The 27557-nt window shown below is 41.0% G+C and overlaps 1 protein-coding gene across 5 annotated transcripts in view; it reads left to right on the top strand.

Moving 5' to 3' along the window:
• Positions 1–27557, top strand: part of cobl (cordon-bleu WH2 repeat protein) — a 263076-nt gene that overhangs the window by 3594 nt on the left and 231925 nt on the right. The window contains exon 1 of one of the 5 annotated variants that reach the window (XM_073054334.1): positions 10564–10619. The exons of 3 other annotated variants lie outside the window; for them this stretch is intronic. The gene's annotated coding sequence lies outside the window, so the exon portion shown is untranslated. Of the gene's footprint in view, positions 1–10563; positions 10620–27557 lie in introns of those variants that run through there. One more of the 5 variants, XM_073054335.1, reaches the window with a different exon arrangement.

Here is a 27557-nt window from a genome sequence, read left to right as displayed (position 1 = left end):
TGGTCACTGGGAGCTCCCGCTAGTTCTGGCGACAGAGCGTAGATGCTCAGCGAAGTGGTCTCCCAATCTACATTGGATCTCACTGATATACAGGAGATCACACAGTGGCCCAACAAATTCACAGGTGAAGTGTTGCCTCACTGGGAAGGACTGCTTGGGGCTCTGAATGGTAGTGAGGGAGGAGGTGTAGCACTTGTTCGGCTTGCAAGGTTAAGTGTCAGGAAGGAGATCACTGGGGAGGGACGAATGGACAAGGGAGTCACGTAGGGAGCGATCACTGTGAAAAGCAGAAAGTTGGGGGTGAGGGAAAGATGTGTTTGGTGGTGGGATCCAGTTGGAGATGGCAGAAATTTCAGACGATTATGTTGTGGACATGGAGGCTGGTGGGGTGGTAAGTGAGGACAAGAAGTACTCTATCCCTGGTAGGGTGGTGGGAGGATGGGGTAAGAGCAAATGTGCATGAAATGGAAGAGATGGAGTTGATGACAGCGTTGATGGTGGAGGAAGGGAAGCCTCTTTCTTTGAAAATGGAGGACATCTCCTTCATTCTAGAATGAAAAGCCTCATCCCGAGAACAGATACGGCGAAAACGGAGGAATTGAGTGGAGGGGATGGCGTTTTTACAAGTTGCAGGGTGGGACGAGGTATAGTCCAGGTAGCTGTGTGAGTCGGCTGGTTTATAATAAACATCAGTGGATAAGTTGTCTCCAGAGATTGAGACAATGAGATCAAGAAAGGGAAGGGAAGTGTCGGAAATGGACCAGGTGAATTTGAGGGCAGGGTGGAAGTTGAAGGCAAAGTGGATGAAATCGACGTGGTCAGCACAGGTGCTGGAAGCAGCACCAATGCAGTCGTCGATGTAGCGTAGGGAAAGTGTGTGATGGTCACCAGTGTAGGCTTGGAACATAGACTGTTCCACGTAGCTGAAAAACAGGCAGGCATAGCTGGGACTCATGCGAGTGTCCTTTTGTTAATGGAAGTGGGAGGACTCAAAGGAAAAATTATTAAATGTGAGGACAAGTTCTGCTAGACAAAGGAGAGTGGTGGTGGAGGGGAACTAGCTGGGTGTGGTGTCCAAAAAGAAACAGAGAGCTTTGAGGCCATTCCTGGTGGAGGATGGAAGTGTTAAGGGACTGGACATCCATAGTAAGATTAAGATGATGGGGGCCATGGAACCTGAAATCCTTGAAAACATCAGGAGCGTGCGAGGTGTCATGGGTGTAGGTGGGAAGGGACTGAACCGGGGGGGGGGGGGATAAAACAGAGTCAAGGTATGCAGATATGAATTCATTTGGGCAGGAACAAGCTGAAACAATAGGTCTACCTGGACAAGCAGGCTTGTGGATTTTGAGTAGGAGGTAGAAACGGGAGGTATGGGGTATGGGAACTTTGAGGTTGGTGGCAATTGATGGGAGATTCCCAGAGTCAATAAGGTTGGTGATGATGTGGGAGACAATGGCCTGGTGTTTCTTAGTGGGGTCCTGTTTGAGGGGTAAGTAAGAGGAGATGTCTGAGAGTTGGTGTTGGGCCTCAGCAAGGTAGAGGTCAATTCACCAGACTACTACAGCACCCCCCTTATCTGTGGTTTTCATAGTGAGGTTAGGATTAGTGTGGAGGGAGTGGAGAGCTGGGCTTTCAGAAGGAGTAAGGTTGGTATAGGAGAAGGGAATGTTAAAGTCTAGGCAGCTGTCAACGAAAAGGACCAGAGCAGGCAGAAGACCAGGGTGGGGTGTCCAGGAAGAGGATCCCACTTGAAGATGGGACAAGTGGGATCTCCCAGTGGCCACCCATTTTAATTCCACTTCCCTTTCCCATTCCGATATGTCCATCCATGGCCTCTGTAGATTTTCTTTTGTTTGAGAAGTATGGTGAATACAGCATTGAAGGTGAATGCACACAATATACAAAATAAGGGAGATGATGTTGCAGCACAGTCAGAAATTGGCAGGCATGATGTTGTATTACAGAGTCATGGTTGAAAGAAGATCGCAGATGGGAGCTTAATATCCAAGGATATATATCGAATTAAAAGGAAAGGTTAGTTGGGCAAAGAGAGTGGGGTGGCTCTGCTGATTTAAAAAAAATGAAATCAAATCCTTGGAGAGAAGTTGCATAGCATCGGAAGATATGGAATCCTTGTGCGTAGTGTTAAGACACTTCAAGAGTAATAGAAGTTCTAATGAAAGTTATATACAGTCAGGTCAGGATGTGGGATAGAAATTACAATTAGGAGATAGAAATGGCATGTAAAAAGGACAATGTTTGCGATGGTGATGGGGGAATTACAATATGCAGGTAGGTTGGGGAAAATCAGGTTGGTGCTGGATACTAAGAGAAGGAATTTGTCAAATGCCAATGAATGGCATTTTGGAGTAGCTTGTGGTTGAGCCCAATAGGGAAAAGGCAATTCTAGGTTGGGTGTGTGTACAGAACCAGATTTGATTTGAGATCTCAACATAAAGGAACCCTAAATAAGCAGTGATCCTATTATGAAAGAATTCACTCTGTGGTTTGACAGAGGGAAACAAAAATCAGAAGTATCGGTATGACAGTGGAGTAAAGGGAACCACAGAGACATGAGAGAGGAGCTGGCTAAAGTTGATTGGAAGAGGACACTAGCAGAACAGTAAGGGCAAGAGTGATGAATTGGGGGATATAAAAAACTCATTTTGAAGCTCTGGTTAAAAGAATAATTGGGACTGAATAGGTATTTTTGAAATGTAGTAAACTCTGCCTTCAGCAGCCAGCTAAGACAGGCATATTACCAGTTCTCCTCGGCTTGCAGAGAGACTTTGAGAGTTTGATAACATTGTACATTGTACCCTCGTTTGAGTAGGAGGAGGAGGGCACACTGATAAGGACAGAAGGAACATCCATCTGTAATTAAGTCAGGGCCTAGCAAAGGGAATAACTGATAAGGACTGGACAGCACATCCATCTGTAATTAAACCTTGATCTAGCAGACTCTCTTATCTGTAATTAAGTTTCGCACCAACAGAATTGGTGGGCGTACCAGTTCAAATAACATCTTGCAACAGTAATGTATTGGGCTTACTATGTATAAATATATGGCTGTAACCGGAGAGAGGGGGCCCACTTGTCGGATGCTGGCAGTACTTATGTGCTTTCCCTTTGACAACTGGGTTTCAAACTCCTGCAGGAGGGTGCACAGTAAACTGTGGTAGCTATAAGAAGCTGGTCTCCCGAGTTTTATTCAGATTCGACTTTAACAGGAGTTTCTGGGTGAAATTCAGAAGATGCAGGATCGGTTCATCCCAAAGAAGAAGAAGAACTTTAAAGGGAGGATTAATAGGATTAGCTTTAAATGTCATATGTACATCGTTTTTGGAATGTGTGAAGAAACCAGATCACCTGGAGGAAAGCCACGCAATCACAAGGAGAACATACAAACTCTTTAAAGACGGAGGCAGAGATTGAATCCTGATGTAACAGCAGGCACTGTAAAGCATTGTGCTAACCATTGCGCTACCATGCATGGATGAGGTAACTGTGGCTGACAAGGGAAGTCTAAGGTGGCGTAAAAACAAAAGAGAGGGTATACAATATGTCAAAAATCCCTGGGAGGCAGGAGGATGTTTCCTACAGTGCGAGAGTCTAGGACCAGAAGGCACAGCCTTAGATTAGAAGGATGTCCCTTTAGAACGGACATGAGGAGGAATCTTATTAGCCAGATGATGGTGAGTCTGTGAAATGCATTACCCCAAATGGCTGTGGAGGCCATGTTATTGGGTATATTTGGTATATTTAAAGAGGAGGTTGCTAAGTTCCTTGATTAATGAGGATGTCAAAGGTTATGTGGAGAAGGCAGGAGAATGGGGTTGAGGAGAATAATACATTAGGTATGATAGAAAGGCAGAGCTGACTCGATTAGGACTGAATGACCTAATTCTTCTCATATATCCTATGGTCCTATGAGTGATTAGTCATCATTTTTCTCTTCAGGCACTGTCCTTTTGAGAGACGGGAACGAAAAAAAACTAGAAAGTACTCTAAATGGATATTTGTCAAATAATCATATTCTGGTTGTTGTTTTAACTGAGCATCACAGCTTTAGGACTTTTTTTGATCATGACTCCTAGAATAATGTTAGGAACTCAGATATCCCGTATTATTCTGGGTGTTGTCAGGGTTAAAGGTGAGTGAAATGTGCCTCCGTTACTTTTACATTTGTTCCAAATAATTGCAAATTTATCCCCTCTTTACTGCAGGACAACAGTTGCACCTTGAGCATTTCTTTGCCTGTGAAGTCTGTTTTGAATGACCTTGGATCTGAAATATAATATGCCGTTTAACTGGATGTTACTTATTTTCAACAAAGAAGTTTCATGTGGTCCATCAAATGCGTGATACTTAGGTGCAGCTAGGTTGCTGCAAGGCAACCAGGTATCAAGGTTGTCTGGTTGCTTTGCACAGTAAGTGACCTCAAGAGTTGTCTGTATGGAGTTCACTTATTCTTTCTGTCTGCATGGGTTTCTACCATGTGGTTCAATATCCCCTCACGTTGTTCAGACTAGACCTGCAGGTTGATAGGTTGAGATGAGTGTGTAGATGAGTGGTAACCTGAGCATGTGATGGGAAAAGGTGGAGAATAAAATATGAGCAGTGTACAATTGGTGTAATAGGACTTTGATGGTCAGCTTGAACTGAGTGGGCCAGAGGGTCTGTTGATCTGCTACATGGCCCTGTGACTCACCTGCCCTGCTTATACTTGGGCATCGTAACCTATCATTTGCTTGTGTGTTGTATCTGCCAATCTTGTAGTAGCATGGCTTTTTGGGGAAGACTAAAACTAAATCAGATCTCCAGATAACACCATGACTGGTGACCTTAAATTTACCCATTTACATCCCGTCTGAACTCTCAAGCTCCCAATACAAGCCTTTGGAAAGGGATTCTTTCAAACCTGAGATTTTCATGTGTTGGCCAATGTAGAAAAGCAGGGACCTTTTAAACCCACTTCCTTGAATTTAATTTTCTTCATATTTTGTTCTTGCCTTAACATTCTGGACATAAAACATAATTGTCATTCATTCTTCATACTTATAAAATGTTCTTTTTCCTGGATGAGAGTATTCTCTGTATCTTCTAATGGCCACTTTATTAGGCACACCTGTACACCTGCTTGTTAATGCAAATATCTAATCAGCCAATCATGTAGAAATTCAATGTTTAAAAGCATGCAGACGTGGTCAAGAGGTTCAGTTGTTGTTCAGACCAAACATCCAAATGGGGAAGAAATGTGATCTATGTGACTGTGGAATGATTATCTCATAAACTGTTGATCTTTTGGGATTTTCACACACAACAGTCTCTAGAGTTTACAGAGGATAATGTAAAAAAAAAAATCCAGTGAACGGTAATCCTGTGGTTAAAAATGCCATGTTAAAGAGAGGTGTCACAGGAAAATGATCAAGTTGACAGGAAGGTGACAGTAATTTAGCCATATGTTACAACAGTATGTGTAGAAGAGCATTTCTGAACACACAATGTGTTGAACCATTCACATCCCTCCTCGATAGGCTACTGCAGCAGAAGACCTCGAGCATAGGCTCAGTGGCCACTTTATTAGGTACAGGACATGGCTAATAAAGTAGCCACTGTGTAGTTCTTATACCCTTTTTGTTGAGAGTCGTGTCCTCTGAAATGTAATGATCCTGTTTCCATTTCCTTTCCCATAGCAATGTATAATTACTTCCGTATTAAGTCCTGGACTTCACCTTTCAGCCCTGAAATGCACAAGCCTTTGAAAAAGTGTTACTTATTATTTTAGTCAGTAAATTCTATGTTAACTGTAAGATCGGTGCATAAAAAGGAGGAAGGTCATGTTGGTGCATTTCAATATTCTGTTTTCTGATGTCTACATATTTCAGCCTTTTCAAAAGTAGTCTGTAATCTTTTGTATTATTCAGTCCACTGCCTTTACTGAATCCTACAAAAAGAAGTGGATATGGCCCATTCCATCAAAGGTGAAGCCCACCCCACCATTGAGCATTGTCACAGGAAAAGCACCATCCATCATCAAGGACCCCACTACCCAGGTCATGCTGTCTTCTCTCTGATGCCATCAGGAAGTAGGTATAGGAGTTTCAGAATCTACACCACCAGATTCAGGAGCAGTTATTACCCCTCGACCATCAGGCTCTTCACTCAACTTCACCTGTCCCATCATTGAAGTATTCTCACAACCTACAGACTCACTTTCAAGGACTCTTCATCTTATGTTTTCGATATTTATTGCTTATTTATTAATTATTATTTTTTCCTTTTGTATTTACACAGTTTGTTGTCTTTTGCACATTGGTTGTCCTCCTTATTGGGTGTGGTCTTTCACTGATTCTAATATGGTTATTGGATTTATTGAGTATGCCTTTAAGAAACCAAATCTCAGGGTTCTATATAGTGACATATTTGTACTTTGACAATACATTTACTTTGAACTTTAAATCTTAACTCATAGGTTATTTTTTCGTTTGCTGAAGTAAACAGCATCAAAAGGTTGCAAAGGGCTCTTTTGCCCTCTAAATCACTGCTGCCACTCAAATATTTGTCTATACTGTATTTTCCAGCAACCTTTGGACTGCTCAGTGCTAAGAGTCTTCATATAAATACTTAACTGTTATGACAGTATGTGTTCGTACCCCTACTGAGAATGGTTTGAGACTTCAGAATCCGAATCCGAATCAGGTTTATTATCTCTGGCATGTGATGTGAAATTTGTTAACTTAGCAGCAGTGGTTCAATGTAATACATAATCTAGCAGAGAGAGCAAAATAATAAATAAAATAAAACATAATAAATAAACAAGTAAATCAATTACATATATTGAATAGATTTTTTTTTAATGTGCAAAACAGAAATACTGTATATTAAAAAAAGTGAGGTAGTGTCCAAAGCTTCAATGTCCATTTAGGAATTGGATGACAGAGAGGTAGAAGCTGTTCCTGAATCACTGAGTGTGTGCCTTCAGGCTTCTGTACCTCCACCCTGATGGTAACAGTGAGAAAAGGGCATGCCCTGGGTGCTGGAGGTCCTTAATAATGGATGCTGCCTTTCTGAGACACCGCTCCCCAAAGATGTCCTGGGTATTTTGTAGGCTAGTGCCCAAGATGGAGCTGACTAAATTTATAACTTTCTATAGCTTCTTCCAGTCCTGTGCAGTAGACCCTCCATACCAGACAGTGATGCAGCCTCTCAGAATGAATCCATGGTACAACTACAGAAGTTTTTGAGTGTATTTGTTGACATGCCAAATCTCTTCAAACTTGTAATAAAAGTATAGCCGCTTCTTGCCTTCTTTATGAGTACATCAATATGCTGGGACCAGGTTAGATCCTCAGAGATCTTGACACCCAGGAACTTGAAGCTGCTCACTCTCTCCACTTCTGATCCCTCTATGAGGATTGGTATGTGTTCCTTCATCTTGCCCTTCCTGAAGTCCACAATCAGCTCTTTTGTCTTACTGACTTTGAGTGCCAGGTTGTTGCTGTGGCACCATTCCACTAGTTGGAATATCTCACTCCTGTACGCCCTCTTGTCATAACCTGAGATTCTACCAACAATGGTTGTATTGTCAGCAAATTTATAGATGGTATTTGAGCTATGCCTAGCCACACAGTCATGTGTATACAGAGAGTAGAGCAGTGGACTAAGCACACGCCCCTGAGGTGTGCCAGTATTGATCGTCAGTGAAGAGGATATGTTATCACCAATCCGCACAGGAAGTCGAGGATCCAATTGTAGAGGGAGGTACAGAGGCCTAGGTCTTTTTTCTGGGTGAAAAACAATTCTACTTCCTCAATGGCCCTCTAATTCTCCTACCATTTAAACATTTGCTCTCTGGTGAAATATCACTACTTAGTTTATTCCCCTACTAGATTATGCCCCTCAATTTTGTATACCTTAGTCAGGAACCGTTTTAGCCTTATAAAGAAAACAAATCCCAGCCTATTCAATCTCTCTTCATAAATGAAATGTGCTATTTCCAGAAAAATCCCAGTGAATCTCTTTCAAAGGTTCAATTATCAAAGTATGTATGCAGTATACAACTCTGAGATCCTTTTTCTCCAGAGAGCCATGAAACAAAAAAAAACATGGGAGTCAGTTCAAAGAGAAACAGCAAACACACCCCTCCCTTCTGCACAAAAAAAAATCAACCTCCACCAAACCCCCTCCCCTGCATAAATTGCAACAATAACATTGGCTCCCAAACACCCCTCTTCTGGCAAGAAACACAACAAGAACATCGACTGCCAAATCCTCCTCCCCTGCACAAAAATTAACAAAAACTCAACCAAAATATTGACCCCCAATCCCTCTCCCCGCACAAAAAAACACAAGAACATCAACCACTGAACAACTCCTCTCCTCGCACAAAAAACAGGAAAGCTCAGAATATAAAAACCATAAGAGTGAAAAAGCCCATAGTCCAAATCCATAAATGCAATACCTCAGTAACAACTCTGACATCATCAAAAGAAAGAGACACCACTCAAATGCAGAGGCCCATCCTCCAGGCACAGCGATGGGCCACACAGGCTTCTTATCCGGCAGCAGAGTGATTCCATGAGCAACCATAAAGCAGGTGGTTGGTGCTGAATCCAAACTCGTCATCCACATTTGCCTCAATGTTTCAATCTTCCTTGTTGCTTTAATCAATGAATGATTGAGGCTTTAATTGGTGAAATAGAGTCAAACATTGGCTCACAACTTGTCTCGTAGTTTCTTCACCTTGAGGTTCACACTAGCTTTCTGGAATCTTCTCGGAGACAGCAAAGCACTGAATCACTCAATAGATCTCCAGACTGTAAATCACAGGCTCTAACAGTTGCAGAAACAGAATTAAGATGAAGAATTGATGTAAAAGAAGTGAAATAAACAGTTTTGTGGTTGATCCAAAAGAAGTTGACCAAGGAAGCATTGTGTGCAGGCACCATCTACTTTTACAATTTCATTCATTTTTTCGTGTGGCTACCAGAATTACGCATAATATTTCATTGTGGCCTAATCAATATTTTCAATAATTGTATCATGATATCCCTACTTTCATACCTAATAAAGGTAAGTATCCAGTCTGCTGCCTTAACTATCTCATCTACCTGCTGTTTGCTTTCCAGGATCCTTGGACATGTATGTACTTCATGTCCCTCTGTTTGTTGTACTCCAGAGTGCCCTGCCATTCATTGTGTATGACCTTCCAAGTGCATCACCTTGCACTTACGAGGATTGAGTTTTATTTGCCATTTTTCTGTCCATTTTACAAATAGACAATTAATATCCTGCAATCTAAGACTATCCTCATTGGCAACAGAACCAATTTTTATGTCATCTTCAAACTTACTAATCATATCTTCTACATTCATAGCATTAATGTATATGACAAATAAGGGTCTTAGCAGCAATGCCTGTGGTATACCACTATTCACAGTCTTCCAATTATAAAAACAGTACTTGAGCCACTTCATGGCCCCCCCCCCCCCCCCACCACCACACTAGTTGTGGATCCAAAAGGTGTGGATCCCATGTACTCTAACATTTAGACCTATTTCCCATGTAAGACCTCGTCAAATACCGAAATCCTTGTAGACTACATGAGTTAGATTATCCTCATTGGCACACTATCACTACTTAAATATCAATCAACGTAGGCAGTATTTCCCATCAACAAGCTATGCTGACTAACCCTGTGTCTCAAAGTGCAGATCTCCCATGATAATTTGTTCAAGAATTTTGCCTATTCTGACTCCAATGATGTTTTTCTCCATAGTGATTATAGATGGAAAATATTCATTTAAAACCTTACCTATGTTCTCCTCATTTGTTTCATTTTATTGGTTTTCTTTTTGATAAGAACTTGGATGAGCACTGATGAGCCATGATCTACAAAGCCGTAGACATTGCTTAGCGTTATATAGAGGGACCTGTTTAAATTGTTCTTGCACTTGAAGGTCACATTGGTTATGAGACTTTTCAAAAGCAGTGTTAGGGTGACACACAAAGTTGTACTGATGCCATTGCCATTTCTTGTCTGTTTTACTTTATCCTCTTGTTAAAGCAACGCATTAACCATTGGTTTTAAAAATAAGATTGACTTTGACCCTGTTACTTAAGCTTTAGAGTGAAGTTTAGCTTTTTTTTAAAGGTATTCAGAAGTGGTAAAAGAGGCTCACTGAATAAACTTACTGTTGATCTGAAAGTGACAGCTTTTTTGATTATGTGCTTGAAACTAGATATGGGCAGAATAAGTTAAATTTAAATCATTGCTCTGGATTTTTCAATAATATCTTAAATGCTAATGAAAAATTTTGATGAAACTGTGATATAAAGTATTAATTTTTAGACCATTACAACTGCATAATTTTGTTCAATATGTTGGTAGCAAATGCTAGTTAAAAATCTAGCGTGCATAATTGCTGCAGAAAAGAATTTTGTTTTCCATATTAGCTTGTTACAGTGACACAGTATTATCATCTTGACTCCATGGAATTAATTATTTACTAAGGTAATAGTTAAATTTTAATCAACCTTCTTCTTCCACTCTGCGTAGGATAGTCCAGTTATATCGTCTGTGTTCGGCCTAGCAGGAATCTGCTAATGTAAAGGTAGGTTTTAAGAGTACAAAAACTTATTTAAGGGTTATTACCAGTGAGCAAAGTGGCAGGAAGTTGAGGCAGCAAACGAGTTGCATGTGACATCTCATTCAATGTAGTAGTTGTGTTCTAAGATCATTTTCTAATGATCTCTGAGTTTCCTTAAGTGAAACAGAGGCTCTGTGTGAGAGTAAAAACACGGATCATTCTTTTGGTATTTCTGTGCCTCCTTTATTGATGAAAATTTGTGCCTTTTTTTTTACAAAAATGAGAAATTGAAACTGTCTTCTGCAATTAGTAGCAAAAATTTCCTTGGCAGATCAGTTGAACAAGATCAAATTTAATAGGATTATTCCACAGAAGCAAGCATTTATTTGGTTTCAAGAACAAATATTATTTGCAAATACTTTTGTACAGGAACCAATTTGGAAGTAAATTGAAAGGTTTTATAATAAATAAATACTCTGGACTTGATCTTTGCACATGGCTGAGGCTGCATTTTTAACCTTGGCATTGCATCAGAAACTACCGTAATTAGGCATTTTGAATTAACACGTGGAACTTAATTTTTTTAACCTGTTGTCTTTTGACCTTAGGATCTTAAGTTAGCTTCTTTGTGTGAAAGTTGAAAAAGTCACTCTTTTTAAGTATGTAGATTACGCTTTGATGATGCCATTTTAAGTATGGATGACAAGTACTAGAATTCAAGTTTGTTATAGTTGAGGGGTGAGGTCTTCTTGGATCCATGAAGAAAGTTTGAAAACCTCAAGGCAACTATCACACACATTCTTTCCTCTGCAGCAAGTGACAGGAATGACTTGTGTCCCGAGTGACATCCAGCTGCTGGCCACTTCTGCCTCACCACTATGTTTTGGCAAGAAAGTGGTGGGTACCAGGACAGATAGCCTGAGCATTAATTCCTTCCAACCTATACACTGCACATGACTGGCTGGTTTGTAGTCTAATGCCAAAAAACTTTTGCCCACTGTTCAGCACCTGCAACTCAGTTAAGTTCTGCATATGATCATCGATATTTGAAGTTGGGCATCGCGTCTAACTGAAAAATGCAAAAGAATAAATATGTTAGAAATAAAATACTGGAGGCAGTCACCAGATCAGGCAGCATCTGTGAAGTGTGCACAATGAGAAATTTGTAAGAAATATGGTTAGATCACTACAGTGGTAGTGTGTAATTTTGAGTGCCTCACTGTAGAAATGGCGTGAAAGTCACAGAAAGACTACAATATGCATTTAATAGGACCATTAAGAGATAAAACCTGATAAACTGCAATCGAAAATTGAGGAATTAAAATACAGTAGAAAAATATTTTTTCTGGGTGTAACTGCTGATTTAAAAAGAATATAGTACTCTTTAACCTGGAATCCACAGATTAGCTCAGCAGGTTGATGAATGAGAGAGTGATATTGGATTAATTTGGCAGATCAGATGTGTGAATTTGGGTGAGTGCACGGGCTCAGGAAAGGAGGATAGGGTTGGGGTTGTGGTGTTTGATGGATGATGAGAGCCCTGCATAAGAGTTTTATAATACTTAACTAGCATTAAGTGAATCTGCAAGAGTATGATTTCTCATACTATTTCAAGCTGGCTTTGTAGGTGTTGTGCAAGCCTTGTTCTCCACGAGTGATTGCATGCACAGATTTAACTTGTAGAATTGGCATACAGTATATGTTGCACAGTTTTGGATGTCAATATGCATATCTGGGATCCTCTACATGTCAGATACCTTGTGTGCCTGCACTGAACGTCATAGACTTCCTGCAACTTTATTTCAGTCTTGTTTAATTTTTCATTGAAATTGGATCACTTAGCACAGAAAACATGGCAATGTGTGAACATGCATTTAATTGCATGCTCTTGGAAATGCTTAGTTTGTGAATATAAAAAGTAAGACTTGGACTTGGTAGGATGAAGCTTCCTGTTTCCATAGGCTATATCTTAAGGATTGGCTTATTAATATTACCTTATCCTATGATGTGTTTAGTGCATTGCCCTAATAGTTTTTCATTTCAAAATTATATAAAAGTTGTATTAAGCATTACACAGATGATGTATGGTGTGAGGCAGTTCTGAGCAAAGTTCTAAGTAAATTTATTATCAAAGTACATATATTTTACCATATACTATCTTGAGATTCATGGGAATTCATGTTGAATAACAATTAAACTTTAACTTGAACTTTTGAGTGAAAGGCTCTGCCCTAGGTAACTTCATACTAATTCCAATGCCATCATGTCCCTTCAATAGTGTGGCAACCAGAAATGTGCACTTTGCTCTGACTGTGGTCTCTCAAATATTTACTTAAGTTGTAGTAATGTAATGAAAGCAAATATCATATGTCCCTGTGCCACTTTACCTACCTGTGCTGTTACCTTGTATGCTAATGTTCCTCTGTTTCTCAATACACCCCAAAGCTCTCCCTGTCACTGTGTATGTCTTATCCTAATTAGTGCTCCCAAAGTGTTCACCTTGCACATATCAGGATTGAATTCCATCTACTATTGTTCTGCCTGTCTTGTCAAATGATCAATATTGTGCTGTGGCCTAAGAATATCCTTTTTAGTATCAACAGTAAGACCAATTCTCATGTCATTGGCAGGCTTACTAATCATAACTTCTATGTTCATGTTCAATTATTACTGCTCGGAATATTCCTCCAGCAAGATGTGGGAAGTCAGGAAACCTCTGTCTCTCTATCATGACTGGATTAATTTCTGTTTATCTCATTATAGAAAGGATGACAAAGCTTTGGAGAGGGTGGGCAGATTCAAGGGCACGTACTATAAGAAGAGGTTGGACAAACTTGCGCAGTTCTCTCTGGAGCAGTGTGGAGATTACAAGAGTCATGGATAGAGTAGCTGGTATTGTTTTTCCACCTTTGAAACGTCTGATACTAGAGGGCATGAATTTAAGATGAGAGGGGATAGGTTCAAAGGAGATGTGTGGGCAAGTTTTTGTTTTGTGCAGAGTGTCAGGTGCCTGGAATATACTGCCAGGTGTGGTAATGTAGGCAAGTGCTATGGAGGTGTTCAGGAGGCTCTAAGATATTGAATGTGCAGAGAATAGATTGATATAGACATTGTTGGCAGACGGAACTAGTTTAGTAAAGCATTTAATTAATAATTTATTTATTAATAGCCTGTTACTTTTCTGTACTGTTCTGTGTTCTAATTTTCCATATTTTAAGTTCACAATGTCTATTTGGTATTCCCTTGCATTCATTTTCAGCATTACATCAAGCAAATGTAGGTTTTGCTGCAGAGAGCCTTACTGTTCATCCCAAGCTAACCATTTCTTTGAACAAGAATAATGTAGGCCTTGTGTCAGCTGTTTCGAAGCATGCTTAGAAGTCTGTGAGGGACTGCGATGAATTAATATTAACTTTGGAAAATATTTGTAGTATTGATCTTGGCATGCTTAAAGTGGTAAGTTCGTATTTTTTTCCAAATGTTTTCCACTACTTCTCTCATGCTGAAGGAGTGATTCATGCTGAAGTGAAGTTTGTTGTGCTTTGGTGCCCTAGTGATTATTCCTTGATAACGACGGTGATCATCAGACAAATGGAAACAAAAACAGAAGACCACAGATGCTGAAAATCTAAGCTAAAACCAGAAAATGCGGAAATCACTCAACAGGTTAGGCCACATCAGTGGGAGAGAAATAGTTAATTTTTCAGGTTAAAGAACTCCATCAAAACTGGGAAGAGACAAAAGAAGCTTGTTAACTTGCCAGGAGAATGGGGTGTAAGTGTCTCTTAAGAGTAAAATTATTGGGGTAAGCTGTAGACTGGTCAATGAATGAATGGGGATAGTTATAGAGAGGGAAAATAGATGAAGTAATGTAGGAGTTACAAAATGCAGAGCAATTAGCTCAGGTTGAGTATGTCCGTCACTTCTGGAACACTTTGAAGCAGTATAACGGATGACTGCAAAGGACTGAGAAATCAAGTTTCCTGATGTTATAGAATTCTAAATTGAGTACATTATGCTGCAATGTGCCCAGATGGAAGATAAGGTGCCATTCCTCGAACTTGTTTTGGACTTCTATTAATGGGAGGAGCTACAGACCAATAGATCAGAGTGTGATGGAGAACCTGAGTGGTAGGCAACGGGAAGTTCGGAGCCACTCTGTGAACTGAATATCAGAGGGATGTTTGAGTATTGGAAACTATTAGAGAGTAAACTTTGACTCACTGGGCTGTGTGTATGATCTCTATTTCTGTTTACATTTGTTATGCTGGCTGATTGTCAGTTCATTAAACTCATTCTTACCTGATCTATGTTTTCTGATGCAAACCTCCTCACATAAGATGACTAAGCTGTTCCATGATGCTCATCTAGAAGCCATGACTGTTGTTAATAGCAAGGACTCTCATTACTTTGATGGATGGTTAAGTTATGCACCTTGTTTACTGATGGTAAAATGGCCTGAATGTTTGTACATTTATCTGATATTGACAAAAAGTTAAGATACTGTCAAATCTTTAAAAAAACTTTTAAAAGTGAAATCAATTGTTTAAAAACATTTGAACAAATAAAAATTTGAGTTAATTAAATCAGCTTCTCCTCGCTCTTCTCCCTTGCGGCTTTCCTAACGTTCACCTGCGTGGTCTCTGAACAGGGGTCTAATTTCTCCAGCAGCAGCAGAGCAGTGTTAGTAATTTGCTGCTGTAGTCCAATATGAAAGTTCAATCGGAAATTTCTTAGAGGAAGACCCAGAGTTTCACCGTTAGGTGGGAACTTAGTTACAGAATTAAGCTGCTGCAGTTCCATGATGTAGTTTCTTGTGGAAGATTCATTCTGCAGGTTTGTAATACAAATTACACATATTGAGAATATATTGACAGTTTGCAAAATTGCCCAAGTGAGCAGTGTAGACACACAAGAAAGAAATAGATTTCACTGCTGATCAAACTTGGAGACTGAAGGGTATTTGGAGAGTTAAAGCAATGAGGCTTGCTCCACAGGAGATCTGAACCCTTCTCTGTTCAGAATAAAAGTTCCCGCTTTGAATCTGAACTGAGAAATTGAATTTAGAATTTTAAAAAATATTTCCAACAGTAACTAAAACCTAGAAGAATGATACTTGATGTTTTACAATTGTTTGCTAGTAATTGGAACTACAGTGGAAAATCACATACGGGTGTATGTAAAATGGGGTGGTATGTATGTATGTATTTATTTAGATAGAACATGGAGTAGGCATTCCTGGTCCTTTGAACTGCCTCACCCAGCAACACATGATTTGACCCTAGCTTAGTCACGGGACAATTTACAATGACCAATTAACTTACAAACTGCATCTTTGGAATGGGGGAGCAAACTGGAGTATCTGGAGAAAACACATGCATTCCATGGGAAGGACGTACAGACTCCTTACAGATGATGCTGAAATTGAACCTCAAACTCCAAAGCCCAGAGCTTCAATAGCGTCATGCTAACCGCTACATTACTGTGACATCCTTGTCTAGTGTAGTGACTGAATAGAATGTCATGAGTTTTCACAATTGAGAAAATTTCTGAGCATATAAATGAAATAATAAACTGAAAAATCAGAAATGTTTATTTTTGGAAGAAAGATGCATGCATGATTACATAGTTACTACATAATTCATAATTATTATTAAACAGTTTTTAATTATTGAGCTTGATCTACAATTCTTTGAATTGGTTTGCAATTTTACATTGATATAACTTAACTGATATAAAAATAAGTGGACCAAATTTTGACAAATGGAGTATATATAATGTGTGGGGAAAGTGCAGCCTTCCTTTTGCAAGAAAGATCAGAAAAGTACAGCATTATTTAAATGAGAAAAATGGTGTTCCTGTGTTCAAGATGGGCAGTAGGGATAAGCTAGGAAACTACATGCCAGTGAGCCTTGCCCAGTATGTGGGAAACTATAAAGGAATTTGCGGGAATGTTAATTTATGATTATTTGGAAAGTCAGGAAATGATTAGGGTGAGTCAACATGGTTTTATGTATGAGAAATTTTGCATCAAAACAGTTTTGAGAAAAATGCTAAGAAAATTGATGAAGCAAAGGTGGTGGATGTAGTTTACTGTACATGGATTCCAGCAAACCTTTTGACCCAACGCAGTTTGGGAGACTGTTTCGCTGAACACCTACGCTCGGTCCACCACAGAAAGCAGGATCTCCCAGTGGCCACACATTTTAATTCCACATCCCATTCCCATTCTGATATGTCTATCCATGGCCTCCTCTACTGTCAAGATGAATCCAAACTCAGGTTGGAGGAGCAACACCTTATATTCCATCTGGGTAGCCTCCAACCTGATGGCATGAACATTGATTTCTCTAACTTCCATTAATGCCCTTCCTCTCCTTCTTACCCCATCCCTGATTTATTTATTACCCCCTCCCTTTTTTCTCTCTCTCTGCCCATCACTCTTTGCCTGTTCTTCCTCTCCCTCTGGTGCTCCCCTCCCCCTTTCTTTCTCCCTAGGCCTCCTGTCCCATGATCCTTTCCCTTCTCCAGCTCTGTATCCTTTTTGCCAAACACCTTTCCAGCTTCTTAGCTTCACCACACCCCCTTGGGTCTTTTCCTATCATTTCAGATTTCCCCCTCCCCCTCCTACTTTCAAATCTCTTACTGTCTTTTCTTTCAGTTAGTCCTGACGAAGGGTCTCTGCCCGAAACTTCGACAGTGCGTCTTCCTATAGATGCTGCCTGGCCTGCTGCATTCCACCAGCATTTTGTGTGTGTTGCTTGAATTTCCAGCATCTGCAGATTTCCTCATGTTAACCTTTTGACATAATCCTGCTGATCAGGAAAGTTAAGGCACATGACATTCAATGTATTTTGGCAAACTAGATCAAAAATTTGGGGCAGAGGCAGGTGGTGGAAGGTTGTTTCCTTGACTGGAAGTCTGTTAGCAGTGGGGTACTGCAAAAATCAGTGCCATATGGATGAGAATATCTGTAGCCTTGTTAGTAATTTTGTTGGTGATGCAGATTTATTGATAGGGAGGATGATTGAGGATACAGAGAGTCATAGATTAGCTGGAAAGTTGGGAATAGTGGTGGGAAAAGGAACTTAATAGTGTGAGGTAATGTATTTGGGTCATCTAATATTATACAGCCATTCAGTAAATGCCAGGGCTTTAGAAATGTTGATGATAGAGGGACTTTGGGGTGCAAGTTTGTAGCACTGTGAAAATGACAACACAGGTGTCCAGTGTGATGAAGGTGTCAATGGTTCACTTCATAAGGCAGGGTTATTGAGTGGAAGGTTTAAACAGGTTGCAGCTGTGCAAACATTGGTCAGATGGAGTACTTGGTAAGGCTCTGAAAACCTGTGCCAACCAACTAGCAGGAGTATTCAATGACATTTTCAACCTCTCACTGCTACAGGCAGAAGTTTCCACTTGCTTCAAAAAGGCAACAATTATACCAGTGCCTAAAAAGAATAATGTGGGCTCCCCTAACGACTATCGCCCGGTAGCACTCACATCGACAGTGATGAAATGCTTTGAGAGATTGGTCACAACTAGACTGAACTCCTGCCTCAGCAAGGACCTGGATCCATTGCAATTTGCCTATCACCACAATAGGTCAATGGCAGGCACAATCTCCATGGCTCTTCACAGGGTTTTAGACCACCTGGACAACACAAACATCTACGTCAGGATGCTGTTCATTGACTATAGCTCAGCATTTAATACCATCATTCCCACAACCTGGCCGTCTGTAATTGGATCCTCAACTTCCTAACTGGAAGACCACAGTCTGTGCGGATTGGTGATAACATATCCTCTTTGCTGATGATCAGCGCTGGCGCACCTCAGAGGTGTGTGCTTAGCCCACTGCTCTACTCTCTGTATACACATGACTGTGTGGCTAGGCAAAGCTCAAATACCATCTACGAATTTGTTGACGATACAACCATTGTTGGTAGAATCTCAGGTGGTGACGAGAGGGCGTACAGGAGTGAGATATGCCAACTAGTGGAGTGGTGCTGCAGCAACAATCTGGCATTTTACGTCAGTAAGACGAAAGAGTTGATTGTGGACTTCCGGAAAGGTAAGATGAAGGAACACATACCAATCCTCATGGGGGATCAGAAGTGGAGAGAGTGAACAGCTTCAAGTTCCTGGGTGTCAAGATCTCTGAGGATCTAAACTGGCCCCAACATATCGATGTAGTCATAAAGAAGGCAAGATAGCAGCTATACTTTATTAGGATTTTGAAGAGATTTGATCATGCTAGATATAGTGAAGATGGGATTCTCTAGGGTGTTACCTGAAATACCAGACTTTACTTACAAGGAGAAACTGGATAGACTGGAATTGTTCTCTCTGGAGTGCAAAAGGCTGAGGGGTGACCCTACAGAGCATGTAAGATTGAGAGCATAGATGGTCATCTTCCAAGGATAGAAGAGTCTAAAATTTGAGGACAAAGGCTTAAGGTGTGAGGTGGGAATGATTATTGTAAATAATTTTGGTCCCTCATTTGAAGAAAGACATTATTTCAAAGTCAAAGTACATTTATTACTGAAGTATATATTCAACATACAACCCTGAGATTCATTTTCTTGTAGGCAGCTACTAAACAAAGAAACACATTAGAATTCACAAAAAGAAACCCACGCCACAAAGACGGTCAAACATCTAACATGTGAAAAAGAAATTATGCAAACAACAAAAAAAGCAAACACACAATACACAGAAAATGAACTACTGAGTCCCCGAAAGTAGGTCCACAGTCACAAAGTCACTTCAGTGCTGCAGCTGGTTGAAAGGCTACAGGATACAGCTGCAGAGTCAGTTTAGCACTGAGGTGAGTAAAGCGTCACAGAGTAGTGAGCAGAACACCAGTTTGTCCTCCCCCCTCAGCCTCGTTGTCTTAATCTTTTTAATTTGGCTTGACACTTAAGTTGCCCAAACATTGGTTCATTTTTCACTCTCGGATCTGGGCCCTGCTGCTACGTTCTGGTTTGGAGATTTAGTCTGGCCCCAAGTCCGCTCCAGCAATGGCCGCTGTGGCCGTATCTGCATTCTCGTGAATCCAGATCACCAAATCCTCAATTGCAGACCCTAGTCTGTACAGATTGCCAACAACATTTCATCCACAATCACTATTAGCACACGTGCACCACAACGCTGTGTACCCAGACCCCTGATCTACTCACTTTATATCTATGATTGCATGGATAAGTACAGCTCTAATACAGAATTGAATTGAAAATACACTTGGACTAAGATGTTAACTGTCCTGTGCTATCATCAGTGGGATCTTCAGTTGATCTGCCACCTGTCTTCAGGAGTTTTGGCCCGCTTATGTTCAAGACTCCCTCGAGGTGGTGGGCCTGCAGTGCTAAAGCACCACCTCCCACTGATGAGCTTAAAAACTTGGCATCTGCCTCTATCAGAGTTGTTGGCTGCTTTCATCCAACAGATAGTCTACTCTTCAGGTGTCTATGCAACTACTGAAGGGTTTGCAAAAGATGGATACACTGTCCGACTATCTGCCCCTCTGGATGTACTCGGTCCACTCCCATGACGATCCTGTCTCTGCTGCCTCAGCTACAGCTCTGCTGGTTGACATGATCTTTCTTCTAGTGAAGCCAAGGTCACGCAGCCACTTCTGGAAAATGAACGCAATAAAGCCACGGCAGCCTACTTCGAATGGATAGCATGAGACCTTCCACCCTCTGTCTCTGCACTCTGATCTTAATTCTGCATACTTGATTAACGTGCGCTCATGGGCTTCATCGATGTTGTCTTCCCAGGGGACTGTGAGATCACCACTAACCACTTCTCTATTGGTGTCAGACCATATTGTTATATCTGGACGCAATGTGGTGAAGTATGCTTGATCGTGGGCCTGCGCTGTACACCCTTGACTTGGAGCCTTCTTTCACAAATGATATGCGATGTTCTGTGCAGCGTGGGGCATGAGTTAAGTTTTGCTGCAGTACTTTCTGCTCAACCGCTTCTGTTACAACTTTAAGAACATTGTTATGTCTCCAAGTGTACATGCCGCTGGAAAGATTGACTCTGCATGCACTCAAAATATGTTTAAGTGTTTCGTTCTTGCCACAAGCAGCACAGCTGTCTGTCTTACCTTCATACCAGGTGCTGAGGTTGGCAGGTGTTGGGAGCAGGTCGTACACTGCTCTGCATAGAAAAGAAATGCGGATCTGCCACAGAACATTCCAAGATAGATGTGGTTGTTCAACACTTTCTCACCAGGTCCTAGCCCCTTGTTTGGCCAGGCCAGCTGTTTTAGCTAACCTCTTCTGCTTTTCTACCTCTCCTATTTCTTGCGTTATAAGCTCATGGCGCTCCTTACTTGTAGAAGGTGACCACCACTTGTGGGTTGTCCATCCAAGTCCCTGGTGGCCCAGCTGGGTAGTCCCAACCGTCTCCTTGTGCTTCAGTCTAGACTCTGCCTCATCAACTGCTACATGGGCTGACCACTTCCTGCCTGATCTCACATCCAGCTGGGTGTTCTTGATGACAGGGTCTTTTGAGTCCCGAAGCATCAAGAATGATCTTACCTTGGCTACTTCGACCTCTTCAACAAGGGATTGCACTGGGATGGTAAGTGTTGTCTGGCTACTGTGGATTGCAACATTGGTGAGGCTGCTTGGTACTCCAAGCCACTTCTTCGCATACTTGTTGAGATTCCATTCCATTGCCTCAACATGGGACATTGCCACTTCATAGACAGTTAGTGGCCACATTATCCGTGGCATCAGTCCGTACTGCAAGCACCACAATTTCAACTTGCCAGGCAAGCCACACTTGTTGACAGACATCAGACCTCTGTTGATCTGTTCTCCTGTATCTTGAACCCGCTTGGTATCTCTTAGCTCCTCTGTGTACCATCGCCCGAAGCCCTTAACTGGTTGGTCCTGAATGGATGGAATCTCCTCCCTACAAAGGGTGAAATGAAAGTCAACCAGCTTTCCTCTCCTAAGAACAAGGCTCCTTGACTTCTTGGTCTTGAACTTCATTCTTCCCCAATGCATTAGCTCCTCAAGTCTAGATAGTACTCTTTCCACTACCTCTGTGCTAGGACCCAAAAGGGTGAGATCATCCATAAACGCTCGTATTGATGCTAACTCCCCTCCACCATCAAATGTGACACTTGGTCCCACTGATTCTGCAGCCCTCACAATGACCTCCATGGCTAACACAAAAAGGATGGGTGAAATCACACATCCCATTGGGATTCCAACATCCAAGCTCTGCCACCTAGTTGTAAACTGCTGAGTGGAAAACCTCATCCGGAAATCGTTGTAGTACTGCATAACAAAGTTCCTCACCTTAGCAGGAATCCATAGAAATTCCATCGCAAACTCAATCCCTCCGGGAGAAGGTTCAGGAGCTTGAAGGTTTGTACGGCCAGATTTTGCAACAGCTTCTTTCCAACTGTGATAAGACTGCTGAATGGATCCTGACCCAGATCTGGGCTGTACCTTCCAAATATCCGGACCTGACTTGCACTACCTTATTTTCCCTTTTCTATTTTCTAATTATGATTTATAATTAAAATTTTTATTATATTTACTTTGATTTGTACTTCAGGGAGCACAAAGCGCAGAATCAAATATCTCTGTGATGATTGTATGCTCTAGTATTAATTGTTTGGTGACAATAAAGTAAAGTAAATTAAAGATGCAGTAGCTCATCATCGCATAAGGCCATTGAGAAGATTTAAAAAGTGGGGAGTTTTTTTCAGCAGGAGATTCGATTGAGAGAAGTATGCAGGCACAGTAGCTCGTCATTGCGTAATGCCGCTGGGAAGGTTCTGGCATAAAAGGGGGACACTGCCTAGCAGAATGGTTGTCAAAAGAGTGGCCATCAGAGTAGCATGAGTCAGAGTAGTAGGACTTTGGCTCATCGGAGCTTCAGTGAGGACGGGCCTAGGTGAGGTTAATTACTTTCATATCTCTTTTTTCCTTTATCTTAAGAACGGTGGGTATGACTGCAAGGCCAGTTTTCTGCTCTGGGTATCAGATATGGGATATCTGGGAGACTTCGTCCTCCCACCTTCGTCAGCTCATGTGGGACCTTCACCCTCATTATGCCATGGGGTTTCATCATGCCTCTTGACTAATACAGATTTCTTGGTGCAAGACGAGATGGGCCAAACAGTCTTTTTCTGAGCTTTGTTTCTAGAACTTGGACAGCATATAATATTAACATTATTTATAGGTTCAAATATATGTAAAAGCTTTGATAATCAAGTTTTGCAGTTGAAGTAATTTATTTACTAAGTTAAACAAGTGAATCTTCAGTTATGCATGCGGCTCTTTGCCTACGTTCACTGCCCCAAATTGTTTGTCCCATAGCTGCGCTTATCACTTGTTATTCTGCAGTCTTAATTAACATTGAGACGTAACTGCAATGACCACTTCACAAGCGGTGATAAGGCTTGAAGCATGAAGCACCCCCAACCAATTACCGAGAACACTCAGTAGCTCATTACTGTCTTTTGAAATGTCACTGGTGACCAGTAACATTTCAGAACAGATCATTTAATTAAAATAATTAAAACACATTTAAAGAAATATTTGGCAGTTCAAAACTGGGCATCCACAATGTTCTGTGAACCATTAGCAGCAACAGAAATGAGTTTCATTACAATCACAATGTGACCTCATTGGCCTGGCATGTCCCTTACTCTGATTTTCAACAAGCTGGAGCACTAATGCTGAGTCCACAAGGAATGCAGAAGAGCATGTCGAGAGCAACACCAGACACACCTGGTGAAGTTGCACCTTAGAATGACTTGTATGCTGAGTGACCAAACCAAGGTGCAATAACTGATCTACAGGTTGTATCAGATAAAAGCTCTGCAGTTGTATCATGCCTAGTCATGAATGGTGGATAACTGTATATTTCAAAGAAAACAGAATTCCAATTACATCACCATAAAGCCCAGGAGCAGAATTAGGTCATTTGGTTTATTGAGTCTGCTCTGCCACTCCATCATGGCTGTTTTATTATCCTTCTCAACCCCATCTCCTGCCTCCCCTCCGTAACCATTGATACCCCGACTAATCAAAAGCCTATCAACCTTTGCTATAAACATATCCAATGGCTTGCATCTACAACAGCCTGTTGCAACAAGTTAACAGTACACAGATTCACCACACTCTGGCAAATTAAATGCCTCTTCATCTCTGTTCTGAATGGTCATCTTCCTCTTATGAGTCTGTACCCTCTGGTCCTTGACTTCCCCACTATTGGAAACATCCTCTCCCCATCCACTCTATCTTGGCCTTTCAAAATTTGATAGACTTCAAAGTTCAAAGTACATTTGTTATCAAATTATGTATCCATATACAGCCTTGAGATTCATCTTCTTCAAAGCAGCAACAAAATGAAAAAAAAACAATAGAACTCACTGAGAAACCCACATCACAAAGATTGTCAAACACTAATGTACAGCAAAAAGAACAAATTGAAACAAGAAACAAGTAAACAAATAATACACAGAAATTGAACTGCAGAGCCCCTGAAAGCGAGTCCATTGCCATGGAGCTAGTTTAGCATTTCAATGAGAGGTTTTAATGAGATGCCCCCTCATTCGTCCAAATTCTGGTGAATACAGGCCCAGTGTCATTGAACACTCAGAGTCAACTGTTTCATTCCTGGAATCATTCTCATGTGCCTCCTCTGGACCCTCTCCAACGCCAGCACATCCTTTCTTTGATAAGGGGCCCAAAACTGCTCACAATTCTCCAAGTATGGGTCTGACTAATGCCTTATAAAGACTCAGCATTATATCCTTGCTTTAATATTCCAGTCCTTTTGAAATGAATGTTAACATTGCATTTGCCTTCAGTATCACTGACTCAACCTGCAAGTTAATCTAAAGGGAATCCTGCACGAGGACTCCCAAGTCCCTTTGCACTTCTGATTTCTGAATTCACTTTCCATTTAGAAATAGTCTTCACCCTATTCCTTCTACCAAAGTTCAAGCCCATACATTTCCTGACACTATATTACACCTGTCGCTTCTTTGCCCATTCTCCCAGTCTGTCTTAGTCCTTCTGCAGACACCCTATTCCTCAAAACCATCTATCCCTCCACCTATCTTCATATTGTCCATGAACTTGGCCAAAAAGCGATCAATTCTTTAATCCAAATCATTAACATATAATGTGAAAAGAAGCGGTTCCAACACCAACTCCTGCGGAACACCACTAGTCACCAACAGCTAACCAGAAAAGGCCCCCTTTATTCTCACTCATCTATCCATGTTAGTATCTTTCCTGTGATACCATGGGCTCTTATTTTGTTAAGTAGCCTCATGTACAGTACCTCTGAAAATCCAAGCAACCAACATTCACTGACTCTTCTTTGTTTATTCTGCCTCTTATTTCCTCAAAGAATTCCAACAGGTCAGTCAGGCAAGATTTCTCCTTAAGGAAGCCATGCTGACATTGGCCTGTTTTGTCATGTGCTACCAAGTACCCCACAACCTCATCCTTAACAGTAGACTCCAACATCTTCCCAAACTCTGAAGTCAGGCTAACTGGCCTATACTTTCTTTTCTTTTCCTCCCTCCCTTCCTAAATAGTGGAGTGACATTTGCAATTTTCCAGTCTTCAAAAACCATTCCAGAATCTAGCAATTCTTGAAAGATTATTACTTATGCCTCTACAATCTGTTCAGCTCCCTCTAACAGAACCCTGAGGCATAGTTCATCTGGTCCAGGCAACTTATCTACCTTCAGACCTTTCAGCTTCCCATGCATCTTCTCCGTAATAACAGCAACTACATTCACTTCTGCCCCCCGACACTCTCAAATTTCTGCTATACTGCTAGTGTCTTCCACAATGAGGACTGACACAAAATACTTAAGCAACACACACAAAATGCTGGTGGAATGCAGCAGGCCAGGCAGCATCTATAGGGAGAAGTGCTGTTGAGGTTTTGGGCCGAGACCCTTCGTCAGGACTAACTGAAAGGAAAGAACAAAATACTTAAGTTTATTTGCCATTTCTTTGTCCCCCATTACTACCTCTGCAGCGTTATTTTCTAGCAGTGGTCTGATATCCACTTCTGCTACTATTTACTTTCTATATCTGAAAAAACTTTTTGTACCTTCTTTTATATTTTTGGCTAGCTTACCTTCGTATTTCACTTTTTCTCTCCTTGCGGCTTTTATTGTTGCCTTCTGTTTTTTTTAAAAGTCAATTTCCCACAAGTTTTTGCTGTATTGTGTGCCCTCTCGTATATACCATCCTTAATGATGTTAGAATGTAGTGCCATTGATAATGCTGAGGTATTCATAACCAAGTGCTTTTACAATTAATCCATCTTGGCTTCCTCCTGAAGTTCCACCTCTCCCCACTCAGCCCTATCTCAGAAGATAGTCTTTAGTCAATTAGATCCCTTCCACATGATATCAAGAAACAGCTGAAAGCATTGGATGCAGTCGAGGTTTTGGGACCAGACAGCATACTGGTTAATGTAGTACTGTAGACCTCAACTCCAGAACTAGCTGCACCTTCAGGAAAGCTGTTCCAGCGAATTCAACACTGACATCTATCCGCTAAAGTGTAAAATTACCTAGGTGTGACCTCTTTGGAAATATCCAATCCAAGTAACTACCACCAAATTCATCTATTCTCAGTAGGGTGAAGAAAGGTGTTATGGACAGCAAAATTAAGCAGATTTATTCACTAATAATCACCTCAATGACTTCTTTGAATTTTTCTAGGACCACTTCTCCATATGACATCATGACCTTGATCCAAACAGACTTAAAAAGCCGAATTCCATAATTGCGGTTAAGTGTAACCTTTGGTTAAAAAGCAACATATGACCCAAGTGTGGCATCAATGAAACATGTATTCAATGTGCATACAGTGATTCAAATTGTTCCTTAAAGATTTATGGTTCATGTCTTTGGAGATCAAACATCTTAGCCTTAGTTCATTAGTTGGAGCGGTACCATTAGTCCAACCATCAGTGACCTTTCATCAAAACATTAGATGTGAAGATGCGTGTTGGGAATTGCACAATGTCCAATTACCTTCATAAGTCCTCAGCAAATTTTGATACCTTTCCAAATCATAGTCTCTGACTTGGCAGGGAGAGGAGGGATCTTGCAGGTTGGTACATGTGCACCTGCTGCCTTTGTCCGTAAAAGTTTACTTAGCTGTAAGAGTTTGCAAAGGTTGTTGGAGTAGATGAGGTGAGTTACTACAGTGCATTTTGCAGATGGCACACACCATAGTCGCTAAGCGCTGGTGGTGGAGGGAATGCATATTCAGAATAGTGATGGGATACTAAGCAAGTGGGATACTTTGTCCCAGGTGTTTCCAAACTTTTTCAAAGTTGTTGAGCACTGCTGCACATTGTCAGGTAGATGTCAGAAATGTCCCAGCCACAGCAAGCATGGAGCTCTGATGTGAATGTGTGTCTTACCATTCAGCCTTGTGCATTGCTGCTAGACTCTTTAGCAGTGGAACAAAATGTCAGATAGTTTGCCATCAATTCTCCTGCTTTTGTTAAATGTTAGAAATTTACTGGCACACTGGTGGTTTCTACAGAATTGTTGGCCAGAGTCATTTTTTTCTTATTATAGGTGTTCCCCCCCCCCCCCTTACAAAGATAGAGTGTTCTTAAGCCAAAACGGCGTAAAGCGAAGAACCACTAATTTATACGGGAAACATTTTCGTAAAAGCGAAAATCCTCTTTGTAATGTGAAAACAGGTTACTAATGTAGGTCTTTTGTAAAAGTGAAGTGATGTAAAGCGAACATTCGTAAAGCAAGGGACGCCTGTATATCAGATTAGCAATGTATTTCAAAATGTTTTAGAGAATGATGGTTTGCTGAAGATAGTGGCTTGTATAAAGAAGTTACATACTGTCTTGGACTCTCAGAAGTACAGAGGAACTTTGATGTATACTTTCAAGGAAGCAGCACATGTACACAGAACA

Source organism: Hemitrygon akajei, chromosome 8 (assembly GCF_048418815.1).
Source record: "Hemitrygon akajei chromosome 8, sHemAka1.3, whole genome shotgun sequence".
Taxonomy (NCBI): domain Eukaryota; kingdom Metazoa; phylum Chordata; class Chondrichthyes; order Myliobatiformes; family Dasyatidae; genus Hemitrygon; species Hemitrygon akajei.
Note: the sequence above shows the minus strand (reverse complement) of the source record. Positions and strands in the feature narration are given on the sequence as shown.